The 17,365-nt window shown below is 43.6% G+C and overlaps 1 protein-coding gene across 1 annotated transcript in view; it reads left to right on the top strand.

Moving 5' to 3' along the window:
* LOC147693529 (vomeronasal type-2 receptor 26-like) overlaps positions 1-17,365 on the top strand; it is a 169,336-nt gene that overhangs the window by 102,324 nt on the left and 49,647 nt on the right. The gene's annotated exons all lie outside the window — the stretch shown is intronic.

Below are 17,365 nucleotides of genomic sequence, written 5' to 3' on the forward strand. Positions count from 1 at the left end.
TTTGGTTGTATTATCTAAAGTACTGTGCATGAGATTACGGCATTAGAAATAAACATTTCAAACTTGCACGTGTCTTTATTTACTCCTTGTTTTGGACTGGCGTAAGACTATAACGAAAGAGTGCTCTTGTTATCCACCTTACTTGAGGTAATCTAAGTTGCATGTTCTGGGTTGACTAGTCATTGGTGTTTTTTCTATAGGAGGGAGAACCAATGAGTCACTGATTGCTAGTGTGGTAGGAGGTTTGGGTACTAAGGTAGGTTTTGGTACACCGTAATTCACTGAGGTCCTAAGTCTTTATGCACAGTTCTGTGTAGGAGCAGAATTCCTGCAACAGTAGTTACAACAAAAAGGCTCGATAAAGGACCTTGAGGTTGAATTAGAATATGAAATTGAAGAATAATTGATAATCCCAGAGAAGAAAGGGAGCAAGTGTGCAAATTTACAGTGCCTTCAGCCGGGGTAGTTGTTCCAATAAAACGGCTCGATAAAGGCCTGCACATTGAATAGGAATATGAAATAGAAGAATAGTTGATAATCATTACTAAGTAATGCAGCAAGTAGTTGTGTGTATGTGTGGATGATGTGTTGATTGAGTGGAAGATGAAAAAGATGAAAAATAAGAAAGGCTGGAGACACGCAAACTACCCATTGCATTGTCAGTGAAGTGGATCTTTGGATTTCCAGCTTATTACACAGATAGGGTGTTGGATTCAGCAGTGGGCGCAAGAGAAACAAGTACCACATATAAGGAAGCAAGCTAGTGCATAAAGTACACACAGTTGGGCAGATTTACAAGCCCCTTGTGCCACTTTTGCGTCATATAACATGGGAAAAATTATGCAAAAGTGGCGCAAGGGGCTTGTAAATCTGCCCTAGTGTGTGGTAGAAAAGACGCAAGAAAGGACGGAAGTGTGCAAATTACCCACTGCTATTCACTGGTAGTAGTTACCAAGAAGGCTGAATAAAGGGCCTGCACTTTGAATTTGAATTAAAGAAGAATAATTGATAACCCCAGCCAAGAAAGGCAGCAAGTAAGTGTGTGTATTTGTGGATGTTGTGTTGATTGAACGGTGTCACTGACCATGTCATGAGTGATGTAATATGTGACGTCATCAGCAGTGCATTGCGGGTGTGCTAGTTATAGTTAGCTGAACTAACTATAACAGGGGAATTTCAATGGTTTTGTATGAGTGAAATGACCAGCTAACTATAACATGTGTGAAACTTATGGTTTTTGCAGTGAATATATATATATATTCACTGAAAAAACCAGAGGTTTCACACCAGTTATAGTTAGGAATTAGCATTTAAAAAACCTATTAAATTCACTGAAAAAACCATAGGTTTCACACCAGTTATAGTTAGCTGGAAATTTTACTGACATAAAACCATTGAAATTCCCACATTATAGTTAGTTGGACTCACTATAACTTGCGCGCCTGCAATGCACTGCTGATGACGTTACATATTACATCATTCATGACATGGTCAGTGACATCACTCATGACATCACTGATGACACCATTCTTGTGACAGAGTGACAGACCTCCTTTCAGTGTAATGTAACCCTTGAAACACATATTCAAAAATAGAAACTAACATTTTCAAAAAAATGGAGATACCCATACCAGTTACAACAACCAATTCAGTAATGCCACCATCTATATACACATCCACACATTCACCAACAGTTCTATATAGTCACTCATACATATACTCACTCATCATATGTAGTGATACACCTATACATCCTGTTACACACCGACAGTCATCCAAAAGTTACTCACACACATACTCACACATGCAAATAAACTATTGAACATCCATTTATTTGCATATACAACTATACACACACTACCACCTTACTTCTAAGGAAACTTACACATACTTACTCTCTTAAACAATCACTTATAGAAACACATACTTATTTAAACAGGAACTCTTACAATCTCTCACTCTCACATATACTCACTTATATACTTCAATACTCACATATACTAGATTAAAACATATGTCATTACTGATAAAGACACTTGTGAGACAGTCATTCACTCACTAACACACACATATACACACTCATTCACCCATACAGTCCTGCACATATGCTGTCTTCAAAACACATACAAACAGTGAGTCAGTCATTGATGCATCTATGTGCTAAGTAATACCCCCACCAAACCATACAGACACTCATACTGATACTAAAAAAACATCTAATAACCCATATACACACACATGTAGCTACTCACCAACCCATGCAGCCACTTATACACAAAGTAAAACACTGATACATATATTTAAATATTTAAACATTACTCGCTAATATATGTATTCACTAAGATACACTTAATAAGCCAGTTAACCAATCAACTTTTTTTTAAAAAACATCCTTTTAGACACTTATTTAAACATTTATTCTTCCATCCACCATTACATATACATATATAAAACATATTTATTTTTCAGAAAGACACACTTTCTTTTTTTTTTTTTTTTAATTTTTATTGTTTGCAAGCATGAAGAGGAGAATAGACAATAAAAAAAAAAAGATAATAGCAGTACATAAAACACAATACATATATATAATGGCAGTCATGCACAGCAAATACACAATTATTTCGGTATTGCAGTTGAAGGCAAAAGGAAGGCAAGAAGGAAGAGGAAGAAAAAAAAAAAAAAAAAAAAAAAAAAAAAAAAAAAGGGGGAGAAAGTAGTTTCATGTTAACAATCTCCAAGCATTATGAAAGTTGTCAAATAAAACAGCTTTTCCAAAAGTGTGATATCAGCGTTCTATAAAAGTACCCCAGTTTTTTTCATAATTTTTCGTTGCTTTTGTGCCCCTAATGTTTGCTAAAGCAAGCTCCATTGAATGTATTTCTGTTACCAGTGCCCACCAGTCCCAGATTTTTGGTGTTTCTGAGCTAATCCAAGCTCTTGCCACCGTTAGTTTGGCACAGGACATTAATATTGTAATCAGGGCGGCATGTGGAAGTGGATCTGGATAAATGTCTAATAGAACTGATACAGCTGTTAGAGCTGGTATCTGTATCTGCTTCATATGCAAGATTTTTTCCACTTCGCACCAGAAGATTTTCAGATTCGGGCATGAGAACAGCATGTGTATCAAGTCTGCCGCCTCAGTAGAACATTTAGGGCATTTAGTTCGATCGCTCTGGATGTTGTTATGAGACCATTTTGAAATTTTTTCGGGGGTATAATACAGCATACATGTTGTTCTAAATTGTTGGAGCCTTAAACTGGATGATCTTGCTCGTTTATTGATATTCATTAAAGAGTTTGTTATCTGTGTAGGAGTTATATTTGATCCCAGTAATCTGCTCCATTTATCAGCGAGCTTGCTGCAATCATTAGGTTTGACAGCAATAAGAGTATTATAAGTCTCACTTATAACAGATTTGTTTTTTGATGAATGTAAACAAGTCCAAATATCAGATTCTGGGGGTTCTGGAACATCCAAGATTTGTTTTTTATTGATCAGGAAGTCATGTATCTGTAGGAATTTGTATCTCATGTTTTCGGATAAGCCGTATAATTGTTTAAGAGTATCAAATTCCATGAAGCCCTGTGCATTATATAAGTCCCCTAAGGTATTAATACCTAGTCTAGACCATCGGTGACCAGTATTGTCATTAAAAACATTTGGCAGGCCTGGATTTCCCCAAAGTGGTAGATTTGAATAGAAGAAGTTAGTGTCGCAAAAAGATAGAATGTTACCCCATATCTTTATTATATCTCTTGCTGTCTTAAATTTGACTCTTTTGTAGTAATTGGGATCATTAGTTCTAAATAAGAATAAATTGGAATCAGATTTTAACATGAAATAATGAAAAAATAAAACCCCTCCTTCGTTAAGTAATGAACGTAACCGATTAGTGAAGGCAGACCAAAAATATAATTTAAAGTCAGGAAAGTTAAGCCCACCTTCAGACACACTTTCACTGGATGGTGTCATCAGTGATGTCATGAGTGATGTCACTGACCATGTCATGAGTGATGTAATATGTGACGTCATCAGCAGTGCATTGCAGGCGCGCAAGTTATAGTGAGTCCAACTAACTATAATGTGGGAATTTAATGGTTTTATGGCAGTAAAATTTCCAGCTAACTATAACTGGTGTGAAACCTATGGTTTTTCCAGTGAATTTAATAGGTTTTTTAAATGCTAATTCCTAACTATAACTGGTGTGAAACCTCTGTTTTTTTCAGTGAATTTCATAGGTTTTTTAAATGCTAAATCGCCCTTTTATGGCCCCCACATCAAACCTAGGGGATCAAGGGGGGTCTACTCTGCCCCCTTATGGTCATTTCCCCCTTTGTTTTTGCCTCCTCTTGTGTCTCGATCTTACCGAGACACAAGATGGTGGCCGCTCTGGACTGTTTCGAATGTTTACAGACACCCGAGAGCCAATCAGCTTTCCGCGCGCAACTCGTGTGGCGCGCCCGGTGCGCGTACCGGGGCGCTGCCATAGATACATATATTTTTTTTAACCTAAATTACTCAAAACCCACTGGAGCTCATATCTTGAGACATATCAAAGGCACATCGGGCTACCAGTCCCTACAATTTTGCCAAGTTTGGTGGAAATCCATTCAGCCGTTCGGGCTAAAAGTTAGTTTGACCGCCCTATGGAAATTAACATGGGGAAAACACGTTTTGGGACCCCCCTTTTATCTCGGCCCCCACGTGACGATTCCCCCCCAAACTTTCAGGGAAGGACCGGAGCTCCACGAGGCAAATTTGAGGAAATCTTCAGGCAGATTTGTCAACCAGCGCCAAAGTTATTCCAAACAGAAGTTTGAGATTTTGCATTGAAAAAAATCCTAACTATAACTACCTACTGGCGACTGCCAGTAGGTAATATATATATATATATTATTTCAGCGGGCTGGGGTGTGTCCAGAAGGCCATTGGATGTCGAACTCCCCCTCCCTCCCCCCTCGGAAGAAGGCCGATGCGGCCGAAATGCATCAGGACAGTGGAGAGAATAGCGGAGTGGTTTTTTTAAAATAAAAGGACGTTTCCTTTACCTGTAGTGTGTGCGCCTTGACTTTCTTTCCGTGAGGAGAGACCTTGGAGAATATATATATATATATAAACATATATATATTAATTCAATCTCGCCTTCGTTAAAAACGGGCTGACACATACTAAACAAGTTGACCAGGTAAGCTTTATTTTCACCATCAGGGTAATCTACTGCTTGTAAATTAACGCCATCGCTGTAACTTATGGCAGACGTGTTTCGGCTGATATGCATTTATCAATGCCAGTCTGTGGTGGCAGAAAACGCTAGTGGGGGTTTCAAAAAGTCAGTGGTTGACTCCTATTGGATGATTCTTTGCGACCATGGAAAGTGGACTGCAGAATCGGCTCAGTGCTCCTCGCTGCATGCTGGTACATTGAGTCCCTTTCAGCTCGCAACTTTTAAAGCCTCCAAACAATGTCAGTAGAGATAATTTTTCCACTTACAGTTCAGCAGGTCAAAGAGCGCTTGTCGAAGTTCGTGAACACGGTACAGTGACTGTGAAACAGGCATATAATTTTGCCCTGACTTCGTCAGTCAAACTGGTCGCGCTCCTCTTCCTGCAGCGCTGAGATGGTGATTCGACTCACCTGAAACTCGTCGTACGGCAGACGATCCGCCGCTCTCTCCCCTGCCGGGCTTGGTAAAACCCACGCTGGGGGGGGGGGGCGCTGCGATGCACACACACTACGCAACTCCAAAGATTTGTTGGCCTTTCGCAGAGCTCCAGATCGAGAGGCGTGCCAGTTATCAAGCGCCAACTGCCTGACTCCATACTCCTCCAATCCCGCATTCGTTAAAAACGGGCTGACACATGCTTGACAGGTTGACCAGGTGTAATGGCAGGATTTTCTGAGTAGGTGGGATCAGCCCCTAGGGGCCCCTCCAACCCAGCCAGAACGTAATCACATCCCTCCTCAGGACCAACTATCCAGGCACCTGGTACCTACCTGAGGATGGGGAACTCGCAATATACAAGCTCATATCATTAAAAACACCACTAAATCTATAGGGATACTAAGAATACTCACTGATTACTAGGGATATCCATACCCTACACCACACTTATTCACATCAGTTGGTCTCGCGGCCACCCTGACCCAGACCGTTCTACCCTAGGGCAGATATGACACACAATCCGGTGCGTCTACACATGGGCCTGCAGAACCCAATGCTCCCTTTTCCAAACTGTTTGCAATCCTGCAAAACTACACACTAGTTCGACCTCCTAGTGCTCTCACTTATTCAAGCCACAATCCTGTGGGTATAGGCACTGGTAATCCTCCCCAGTGTTCTCACTAACGCCGTATATCAACGACGACCACATTCCTATGAACACCTATATATATATATATTGGGAAGTCTCTTCACTAAGGGTCTGCTACTACAATATTAGGAGTTAGATTATGGGAGGGTGTGGTCCCTTAGTTGCAGGTCTCCTCTCTCCCTCACCATTACTTACCTGATCAGGGGTCGCATCTGTTCAAACAGTAATACCACTAGAAAAGGGGATTACCCTCACCGTATGGGATACACACCATGTGATTGAGTTATTTCCTGATTTAAGCGCTCCTACTCCCTTCTGATCCATCAGTGGCTCAACAGCAACTGGCTTGAAGCCAGGATAACTTTATCATAAAAGAGCTCATGCACACTAATTCACTAATTAATGGGGGTGTTTATTTTATTACAACAATATAAACATTTACACAGATCTGTGACTGACAAAGACTATAGGTAGAACACTCCGCTGAAAGAGAAAAGATTAAACATAACAGGAACACTCCGCTGAAAGAGAAAAGATTTAAACATACAATGGCCTAGGGAATAAGGACAAGATCAAGATGCAAGTGTAAAGTAAACTAATGTGATGAAAACAATATCACCTGATTAGTGTGAAGTCTTGTTCTAGCTGTCATCTGGGTTCCTCTCTCGTCAGTGCCTTGGCTCATCTCAGACTCCCTCTCTCTCCTGCACTCTTGGGTACACCTCTGCGCTGATCACTTTGCACTGGACTCCTCTCCCCCTCACGAACTGTCTCCACCTTCCAGCTTCAATCTTAATAGTTCCTGCCGTTCTGATCACCGTTCATTCCACTAGCTTATTCACTCTGTCTCTGCGCCAATGTCCAATTAACTCCATCTGCTCCCATAGGTTAGTCCACGATCTCTCCTCCGTCTCTTCTAAAAGGCATTACTTCAGACTCCAGCTATTCACACCTCCTCCTGATAAGCAACTGCTTCTGACTGCTTCCTTCAGTTCCAGCTCACTATTCAACTCAGCTCTTCTCCAGCTTGAACCCTCTCTCTCTGCCAACTCCACTTCACTGCTTTCCACTCCTCCACCTTAACACGACCCTCTGGCTTCGCCACCTTCACTCGACTCTCACTCTGCTCGACTCCCTGACTCCGCCTCTGCACTTCACTGATATAGAATGCTGTTTCCTCATGGAAAGTTCCAGCCAGCAGCTTCCTCCCACCAATCCCATGCACCAGGCTCCTTGCGCTAGACGCTCCCACAGTGACCAGTCTGCTTGTTTCGTCTAGAGACCTGAGCCCGGGAACAATTCCTGATTAGATTCAGCTCTGGCCGGTTCTCTCCGGTCCGCTTAGGGCGAACAACAGTTATAACTATAAACTTTGCCTTTGCCCTGAAAAGCCTCTCAGCTTCATCAAGATGGAGTCCCTCTAGCTCTAGGCCTGTAGGCCTGAAAGGGATAAATGCCCCTTAGCTCTGTCAGAATACCTACATAAACCATACCAATGTGTCTAATATGTCAAAGCCAATAGGCAATAGACAGGTTAAAGTCAAGAATAAAGGCATATTAAGCAGCTATCCTCTTCTAGGTCTGGAAAAAGGGCTTAAAAGGGCCAACACAGGCTAAGAATACCTATACTAGATGTGAGCAAGATTAATGATCTATATCACTGCTAAATAAAGCCAAAAACTCTGCCATTACACTGCACCCTTAGATCCTTATCTTGCGAACATCAATAAACAACAACATCCATCTAAACAAACATCAACATAATTTATCCAACATAGGCTAAGAATACCTATCCTAGATGTGAGCAAGATTAAGATCTATATCACTGCTAAATAGAGCCCAAAAACTCTGCCATCCACCCTTAGATCCTTATCTTGCGAACATCTGATAAACAATAACATCCAGATAAACAAACATCAACACAATCTATCAACAAATCAAAAACTAAAACAAAAAAAACTCCCTAAAAAGAATGACAACTTAAGGAAATTCCACCTGAAACTCAATTGTAGGGAATACAAACCTAACAACCAACTGAAAACAAATCAAAGCACCCTTGACTTAAATGCTGAAACATATCTGAGATTGGATAACAACAGAAACTAACCAAAGCATCCTCAAACTAAATGTGCCTCAACTTCTAGTGATAACTGGTGAAAACAGCAAGGGGCCTAAATGGGGCCTACTTCGGACAACTTAAGCCTAAATGAGGCCTACCTACTATTGTCAACTTAAGAACTAAATGTGTTCCAACTCCTAATGAGAAAACAACAAAGGGCCTAAATGAGCCCTACCTACTATAGGCAACTTAAGCTAATGATGACTCATGAAATCTATTGGTGTAGGGGCTTGTTTGTGGGATGAAAATAACAATGGGCCTAAATGAGGCCTACCTACTTTAGTTAACTTAAGCTAACATTTTGGTGAAATCTGAGAAGTAGACATGACAAACTGTGTCAAGGTTTGGGCAAACATTAATACATAATCATACTAAAAGACACACCTTCCAGGACAATCTAAGGTCTAAGGTAACCACCCTTGGATCAATCAAGATGAAAATGTAAGAACAGTAAAAAAAAAAAAAACCCATTTCTACAAGATAGCTGGTGTAACACCAAGCTTAAAACATCCATTTTACATCATACTGTGGAACACATGTGTGCACCACTATGTCAGGATCTACCAAGGCGCCTACCTGAAGTCTAGGAACTACAACTCCCATAATGCCTATACAGGGGGCGGGGTACTATAAAAGACAGGTGGACCCATTGCTTCCTGTTAGTAATTTTGTGACCTACAGTGCACTTTGTTTCTATCCAGACTTTGTTTCCTGGCTTCTCTTGGGATCGTGTTCAGAGAAGTTTTGTTTGTTTAGTTTGCTGGCTCCAGTGCGAGTGTTTTGGAACGCGCAAAACTTGCAGAGGGTTTTGTTCGTCTGCCAGTGGAAGCGGGGAAGGAGTTTCCCGTATCTTTGTTTGTATCCTGCCGGTCGTTCTGGCCACTCCGCATCGGGACTGGAAACTGGGAGAAGAGCCTCAGAGGAGGAGCGATCTGAAAGTAGAAGCGTCTTTGGTACTGTGAGTTAACACGCAGCGCGTGATGTTTAACGCGCTGTAGTGAAAGTTAAACAGTGATGCTGAGAAAGAAATAAGCTGTTTGCTTAGACTAACATTGGAATCCTTTTTGTGTGTGTTCTCGCCGGAGAGCGGAGTGTAGTGGGGCTAGCCTCTGCGCACTGCCGCTACGACGTACGGCACTAGTGTCTTTGTGTTCATTCTATAAGCGGAAGATAGTGGGAAGGCCTACATCTTGCCGTGTTGGGAGACCGGGGATATTGGAAGACATTTGGTGATATTTGGAAGGAAGCGGAGGACAGTAGTAGGAGGCTACGTCTTGCCGTATTCCTCAAGGAGAACATTGTATTTATGGGCATCACAAATGTACTCTATGGAAGAGCATAACTTTGGTTTGATTTGACTACACGTATTTGGTGGAAGTTACACGTTTATTTAAAGACACACTCTTATCAAGGAGGGGTAGGTGCTGCCTCGATACCAACAGTTTACACCTTCCGTGTGAGGGGGTGAATTAGAACTAATTGTTGTTTACCTTCCTTAGGAAATTGGTGCAGACACAAACACGACCTTTATACAGGGAGGAGGTTATACACACCCAGGATATACAGGGAGGAGGAGAAGAGCATTGATTCTAGAAAGGTGAACCCTTTGCAATAAGTATTAAAAGAGGTATAGAGACAGGGGTTCGAAGTAGACAGTTCTAACCTGTGCACTGTTTTTCTTGTCTTTCAGCTATCCCTTCCCAGCAGCCCCCTTCCTTTCCCTTCCTTGGTCTCCTGTTTTTTCCCTCGCCCTATCGCTCGAACCCACTGTGTTTTTTGCCAGTGTGTTGGTGAGATCGGGAGGTGGAGTTTATGTGCATCAGCCGGATCCTGCAGTGTGGAGTCTGACAGAATTACTAACCCACGAATTGCATACTGCCTGGTCCGGCTGGGGTACATATGGCCACCTTGGATGATGTGTTGAGGGCGTTGGTTTTGGTTCAGCAAGAACTGGCGGCGTCCAAGGCGGAGGCTGTGGCTCTGAAGGATAGGGTTGAGCAATTGTCCAAGAACCCTTTTTCTTCGGGGGCACCGCAGATTCAAGTTACTGTTCCTCCCCCTATTCCCTTAGCTACTCCTGAACGATATGGGGGGGATCCACGCAAAACACAAGCTTTTATGACGCAGATTATGCTGCATTTTTCATGCAAGCCGGCGTCTTTTCCTACAAATCACTCTAGGGTGGCGTTTGCCCTGTCATACTTGGTGGGGGATGCAGCCAATTGGGCGGTGCCCTTAGTCAAAAATGACGATGCCATGCTGTCCAACTGGAATATGTTCAGGGAGGAGTTTGAGAAGGTTTTTGACAGAAGGGCCACCAATTTCAGTGCGGATAAAGAGTTGTTGTCATTGCGTCAGGGGAGAAGCGATTTAATAACCTATTTGACTACTTTCAATCGCTTAGTAGCTGAAACAGAATGGCCTGAGGGTAAAAGAATGTCCCTGTTCTATCAGGGTTTACTAGATGAACTGAAGGACGCAGTGGCGCACATAGACCCACAGCCAACCACTTGTACTGACATGGTGAATCTGGTGTTGCGGTTGGATGGTCGTTTGACTGAGAGGAGTGGGGATAGAAGGAAGTGGGACAGGGGCTATGCCCGTAATGCAGGGTTTCCCTCTAGAGCTACGGGTTCGGCAGAGTCAGGGGTGGAGCCAATGGAAATCGGGGCTATTAGGCCCCCTTTATCGAAAACTGAGAGAGAAAGTAGAAGAGTCCAGGGGCTCTGTATGTATTGTGGAAAGAAGGGACACTATGTAAGAGAATGCCCTTCAAAACCCAAGACCTCTAATACTTGGAATAAGAATCAAAGGGTGGCGGCTTCTAGCACAATAAGGGAGAAGGAAGAAGTACAATCATCATTGCCTAAGGCGGAAGAGGTCCCCGATTGGAAACTTACCTCCTTGGCATCCTCTGGTATAGGGGAAACTGAGTCCCATTTGGTGTTGGAGATGTCCTTGGAGTGCGAACAAAAAACCCATTCTGTAATGGTGATGTTGGACTCCGGGGCGACCGGGAATTTTATTGACAATGGGTTGGTGAACCGTCTGTTGTTACCTAGGGTACCCCGAGGCAATCCCGAGGAGGTTTTAGCGGTCGATGGGCAGCCCATTAAATCGGGTCTCATAACCGAGAAGACAGCTGAGGTGGAGTTGTCTATAGAGGTATCAGAAGGGAGACACGTGGAGAAAGTGGAATTGAACATCATAGATGCTCCCCAATATGAAATAATACTGGGAATGCCATGGTTCACATATCATAATCCTTCCATTGACTGGAAATCCCGTACAGTGCTTTTCTCTTCGGGGATGTGCAAGGAACATTTGGTGCCTTATGTATCTTCTCCAGCGGCAGTGTTAGCCTTGCAATTCATGGTGGCTACAGCGGCAGAGAAGGAGGTAGTACTTCCGAAACAATATGAAATCTATCAGGAGGTCTTTAGCGAAAGCAGAGCCGAGAAGCTACCGCCTCATAGGGCCTATGACTGTAGGATTGATTTGATTGATGGGGCAGTGATTCCTACATGTCGTGTATATGCGTTGTCTGTACCTGAAACAGCTCATTTAAGGGAGTACATTACACACTATGAGAGTATTGGCTTTATAAGACCTTCTCGTTCCCCCGCAGCCTCTCCCCTTTTCTTTATAGCAAAAGCCAATGGGGATCTGAGGGCATGTGTGGACTACCGCGTCTTGAATAAAAATACCATCTGAAACAGTTATCCTCTCCCCCTAATCACCGTGTTGATCGATCAGGTGAGAGAAGCCGTGATCTATACTCGCTTGGACTTGCGAGGGGCTTATCACCTGGTCAGGGTTAGAGAGGGGGACGAGTGGAAGACGGCTTTCAAGACGCGGTACGGACTATACAAATATCTAGTCATGCCGTTTGGGCTTTGTAATGCCCCTGCGGCGTTTCAGTTCCTGACTAATGATGTGCTAAAGGAGTTCATTGACTTGTTTGTAGTCGTGTACATAGACGACATTCTGGTGTACTCGATGGAGGAAAAATGTCATGTGGAACATGTTTGCAAGGTACTGGCCAAACTGCGAGAACATAGCCTTTTTGTGAAGCTCAGCAAATGTGAGTTTGGGGTGTATAGTGTGGAGTTCTTGGGAGTAATGATCAGTCCATTGGGGTTGCAAATGTCGGAACGAAAGGTGGAAGCCGTGCGAGACTGGCCGGTTCCGAGAAATGTGAAAGAGGTCCAGAGTTTTCTGGGCTTCGCGAATTACTATCGCCGATTTATTTTGCATTTCTCGTTGACGGCGGTGCCAATTACCAAACTTTTGAGGAAGGGTAAGCCTTTTGAGTGGACGAGGGAAGCAGAGGAGGCTTTTGAAACGCTAAAAATCTCATTCACTACAGCCCCGGTGCTGTCACATCCCAATTTAGAACATCCCTTTATTGTTGAGGCCGACGCTTCGGATGAAGCGATCGGGGCGGTGTTGTCACAGAGAGATGGGAGTACAGGGCAGTTGCACCCGGTGGCCTTTCTGTCAAAAAAGTTGAGTTCGGCTGAACTCAACTATACTATAGCGGAGAAGGAATTGTTGTCGATAAAAAGGGCTTTTCAGGAGTGGAGGCAATATCTATGGGGGGCCCTTCATACCATCACAGTGTATACCGACCACAGGAATTTGCAGTTTATGTCATCTGCTAGACACTTAACCCAAAGGCAAATGAGATGGATGCTTTTTTTTGCCGAATATAATTTTGTGGTCACCTTTCGTCCGGGGTCTGAAAATAGAAAAGCAGATGCTCTATCACGACAGTCAATGCCCTCTGATAGTGTGGAAGAAACACAGGCCATCATTCCGGAAGGGAAAGTTCTGTGTATAGTCGGAGCGGAGACCTTTTTGGATGAGGTACGAACCTATCAGTATCCTGGAGGTTGGATGTCATGGGCTCATGGCCTAGCAGAGAGGAAGGTGAGAGATGGTTTGCCTTTTTATCAGAACAAATTATTTCTGCCCTCAATACCGTTGCAGAAAAAGGCGTTTGTTTGGGGGCATGAGGGAGAGCTGGCGGGACATCCTGGTGTTCGTAAAACCCTCGAAATAGTTCAAAGACATTTCTGGTGGCCTAGTCTGGGTAAGGACGTCAAGGCATGGGTAGCTAGGTGTGACATCTGTGCCAGGGCAAAGGGACTAAACTCTAAAACAGCGGGGAAGCTTATTACCATGCCTACTCCCAATCAACCCTGGCAGCACATTAGTTTGGATTTTGTGTCTGGCCTTCCGTTGGACAAGGGATTTTCCGCTGTGCTAGTGGTAGTAGACAGTCTCACCAAAATGGGACACTTCATCCCTTGTAAAAATCTTCCGAATGCCAGTCAGACGGCGCAACTTCTAGCTAGCAACGTCGTCCGATTGCATGGTATTCCCAGGGTGATAGTGTCCGACAAGGGACCCCAGTTCATTGCCAGGTTCTGGCGTATGTGGTGTCGCGCCCTGAATATTGAGTCCAATCTGTCTACCAGCTTCCACCCACAAACAGACGGGCAAACAGAGCGACTGAATCAGACCTTAAAGAAATATCTGAGATGTTTCTCTAAAGAAGCTCATGAATCCTGGGTAGATCTTTTGTGGATGGCGGAGCTGGCTTACAATAACACCTGGCACAGTTCAACGGGGATGTCGCCTTTCAAGGCTACCTTCGGATTTGATGCGAAAACATTGCCGATCGACATACCCCTCGATCTCCAAGACCAACCCTCTGTCAAGGAAAGGGTACTGATGTTGAGGAAGGTACATAAGGGAGTTCAGGTACATTTGAACAAAGCTAAGGAAGTGTACAAGAGGTGGGAGGATCGCCGCAGGATAGAGAGTCGTCAGTATGTGGTGGGAGATAAGGTCTGGCTGTCTACCAGGAACATTAGGTTCAAGTTGCGCAGCGTGTTCCACCCCAGGTATATCGGCCCTTATGCCATCGTGAAGCAAGTGAACCCTGTCACTTACAAGCTGAAACTGCCTGGTTCTTTACGCATACACCCTGTGTTCCACGTACAGTTGTTGAAACCTGCTCTTTCCTCCCGCAGGGCGGCCCCTCCACCAGTGTTGTGTGATGGGGGTATGGAATACGAGGTGAGGAGCATTAAGGACTCAAAGTGGAGCAGGGGTGTTCTTAAATACCTGGTTTCATGGAAAGGGTATACCGCAGAGGATGATTCCTGGGTGCCATGTTCGGATGTGCATGCTCCGGCGGCGGTGCGCTCTTTCCACCGGAGATTCCCTGCTAAGCCTGGCCCTAGGAGGCGCTAGGGGCGGGGACATACTGTCAGGATCTACCAAGGCGCCTACCTGAAGTCTAGGAACTACAACTCCCATAATGCCTATACAGGGGGCGGGGTACTATAAAAGACAGGTGGACCCATTGCTTCCTGTTAGTAATTTTGTGACCTACAGTGCGCTTTGTTTCTATCCAGACTTTGTTTCCTGGCTTCTCTTGGGATCGTGTTCAGAGAAGTTTTGTTTGTTTAGTTTGCTGGCTCCAGCGCGAGTGTTTTGGAACGCGCAAAACTTGCAGAGGGTTTTGTTCGTCTGCCAGTGGAAGCGGGGAAGGAGTTTCCCGTATCTTTGTTTGTATCCTGGCGGTCGTTCTGGCCACTCCGCATCGGGACTGGAACCTGGGAGAAGAGCCTCAGAGGAGGAGCGATCTGAAAGTAGAAGCGTCTTTGGTACTGTGAGTTAACACGCAGCGCGTGATGTTTAACGCGCTGTAGTGAAAGTTAAACAGTGATGCTGAGAAAGAAATAAGCTGTTTGCTTAGACTAACATTGGAATCCTTTTTGTGTGTGTTCTCGCCGGAGAGCGGAGTGTAGTGGGGCTAGCCTCTGCGCACTGCCGCTACGAAGTACGGCACTAGTGTCTTTGTGTTCATTCTCAAAGCGGAAGATAGTGGGAAGGCCTACATCTTGCAGTGTTGGGAGACCGGGGATATTGGAAGACATTTGGTGATATTTGGAAGGAAGCGGAGGACAGTAGTAGGAGGCTACGTCTTGCCGTATTCCTCAAGGAGAACATTGTATTTATGGGCATCACAAATGTACTCTATGGAAGAGCATAACTTTGGTTTGATTTGACTACACGTATTTGGTGGAAGTTACACGTTTATTTAAAGACACACTCTTATCAAGGAGGGGTAGGTGCTGCCTCGATACCAACAGTTTACACCTTCCGTGTGAGGGGGTGAATTAGAACTAATTGTTGTTTACCTTCCTTAGGAAATTGGTGCAGACACAAACACGACCTTTATACAGGGAGGAGGTTATACACACCCAGGATATACAGGGAGGAGGAGAAGAGCATTGATTCTAGAAAGGTGAACCCTTTGCAATAAGTATTAAAAGAGGTATAGAGACACGGGGTCGAAGTAGACAGTTCTAACCTGTGCACTGTTTTTCTTGTCTTTCAGCTATCCCTTCCCAGCAGCCCCCTTCCTTTCCCTTCTTTGGTCTCCTGTTTTTTCCCTCGCCCTATCGCTCGAACCCACTGTGTTTTTTGCCAGTGTGTTGGTGAGATCGGGAGGTGGAGTTTATGTGCATCAGCCGGATCCTGCAGTGTGGAGTCTGACACACTATTCAAAAAAAAGTCCTTCATTGGCAAAAACTGTTTTGAAGAAAACAGAAAAACTATAATAGGTGACATGTTTGTGTTTTTTCTTAAAAGTGGGGCCTGCTCGTAGTGATTGCAAAAAAAATAAAAAATAATGCAGGCCAAGGAATTATGTCCATTGGAAAAAAAAAGTCAATTTTGATTCTTCAGTGTAGGCCACCACCCTGCATCTTCGGTATCCGGACACTTCCTCCGATGCGGCCATCCATCACCCTTCCGGTCTGGTCTGGTCTGGTCTGGTCTGATTCCATCATCCAAAAATAATAAACTAAAATAAAAACATGAAAGTAAAAAACTAAAACAAGAAAGGAAGTGGAAGGGGGGGGGCCCACGCACAACCACAACCCAGCAATCCTAGGGACAAGAAAACAAGTATCATTATTCTTGCTAAATAAAATTTTCCATTTAAAAAGCACCCCGGGTGCCTTCCATTATTGAAAAGAAAATATCCTAATTAATTAAAAACATTAAAAATTTAATTTTTAAGTTTATTCAGTGGGGCCTAACATACCCTAATCCTCTCTAAGCCAGCCTTCTCCCTTCAGAGTAGGAGCCAGGCTACAGTATGAAGTAATTTGAATGACTGCCAAATGATGATCTCACAGCAGGAGCAGGGCACTGCAAGCCTCCCATTTCCCTGGTCAGAGAAGCCCGCCCAGGCCCACTGCAACTAACTAACTCCAAGGGCAAGAGTCTGCAAGAGTCCCTTATCAGCAGGCAATGAAGCCGCCTGCGTCAACAGCCAGGAAGAGCGAATTAGCCCCACCCTTAGATAAACAAGCCGTCCGCAGAAGAAAATTGGATTATAGCCAATCATAATGAAACAGGGCCCTGTTCGGAGCCTGCAGCGGAAGAGAAAAAAAACTCGTCTGCACAAACCAGCTGGTCTGCCAAGGTCGACAAACAAATTCCTTGCTTGTTCCCAGGCCTGATTCCACTAACGAAAACCAGCATTTCAAAAAAAACAATTCAGTTACAGTGTACTGCTAATTAAAAGCTCCAGTTTCTAAAAAGACTTTTGTCTAACTAATTCAGCTAAAGGCAAGACATTTAAAATATGGGCACTTATTTAGAAAGGGCCAACTCAGTTTTGCACACAAAATTATACATTCTGCATTTGAAAAAAAAAACGAATTAACATGGACCATTGTCAGCTGCTGAAAGAGAAATAATTTTAAAACAACATAATTGTACATTACAATGTAATTTAACATGTAAGCCATTTAAGCCAACCTAATAAAAGGGCCACATTCATACACTAAGAAACAGCCTATTATTTTCTAACTGAGTTGGTGAACTTATTAAGAAAGGTTT

This window comes from Lissotriton vulgaris, chromosome 8 (assembly GCF_964263255.1).
Source record: "Lissotriton vulgaris chromosome 8, aLisVul1.2, whole genome shotgun sequence".
NCBI lineage: Eukaryota > Metazoa > Chordata > Amphibia > Caudata > Salamandridae > Lissotriton > Lissotriton vulgaris.